Source organism: Pinus tabuliformis, chromosome Q (assembly GCF_031772625.1).
Source record: "Pinus tabuliformis cultivar Carrire ecotype Pingquan chromosome Q, CPIR1, whole genome shotgun sequence".
NCBI classification, from domain to species: Eukaryota; Viridiplantae; Streptophyta; class Pinopsida; order Pinales; family Pinaceae; genus Pinus; species Pinus tabuliformis.
Genome location: NC_142296.1, coordinates 1,150,251,023 through 1,150,252,144, shown reverse-complemented (window position 1 = coordinate 1,150,252,144; position 1,122 = coordinate 1,150,251,023). Strand labels below are relative to the sequence as shown.

General features: G+C 43.3%; 1 pseudogene; it reads right to left on the bottom strand.

The window, feature by feature from the left end:
- Positions 1-235: 235 nt before the first annotated feature.
- On the bottom strand, positions 236-871 carry LOC149223695 (pectinesterase inhibitor 9 pseudogene; annotated as a pseudogene).
- Positions 872-1,122: the final 251 nt, after the last annotated feature.

The following is a 1,122-nucleotide window of genomic DNA, read 5'->3' as shown; positions in this document are numbered from 1 at the left end:
CTCATATAAACAAAATTTTTACTTTGATAATAGACAAATAAAATTTACACCATACTTAGAGACAATAAACTCAAACAGACATACATTTATTCACAAATTATTCCACTTTCATTTACTAACATTAATTATATCAGCCTATTACAAAAGTTCCCATAAACGGCCAAAGTTTGGCTCAATGATACGCTGCCAAACTAAGATTTTATTTAAAGTATTATTTTAAAACGGCTTTAAGGCTTCAAAGCTGGAGTTCCTTATATCCTCTGGTAGCAGGAAAGCGGTTGACAAGAGCGAGGCCGTTACTGATCAATTCCGACACATATTGCACGCGGGCGGTGACCACGGCCGTAAAATTCCCCGTGGCGTTGAGATCCTGAAAGCCGTTAAGACAGGTGTCCACGTTGGTGAGGGCAGCGCTCATCCACGTCTCTACGTTGCTCATCTGAATCTTGAATGTGTTCCACCTCAGATGTTTCAGTTCCACCAGAGATTCGCGAATCTGCTCCGTGGTGTAACCGAAATTCTCTATACAATCCTTGAGCGCCGTCTTTTCTCTTACACTTATTGGGGCGCATCTGGCTCCGAGGCCGGCTGCCCAGACGGAAACGTTGCGAGCATTAATGAGGCTGACTGTCACGGCCGCATTCACGAGATCGCTTTGCCGGGGCCTCAGATGGCTTGCGTAAGAAGAGAGCGACGACACGCAGAGCTCCGGATAGAGAGTCACTTTGCACGAACTTTTGATGAATTCCTCGATATCGGTGTGAGTGTAGTACACACGATATTTCACGTCCTCAGCTGTTGCTGCTGCTGCTGTTGAAGCGAGTGTCACAGCAAATATGATAACAGAAAAGAGAGTGAATGCTAGATCCATGGCGATTCGAACTCGAATTGCAAATGATAGAATTGAATTGTAGTTCTACTGCTTTTCTTTGTTATAAGTAGGCAAACTGTCTACATTATTGCGGCTTCTGTGTAGCCCGTTGTGACGGCTTAAAGTCGGCGACACTGTATTTGATTTTAACAATGATAGTTGGAATCCTGCCAACTTTTGGATTCTTTACGTGAGCCACCTGCCTTCTAGAAAGATAAATCTTATATGGTCATCAAGATTTATCGAAGTTA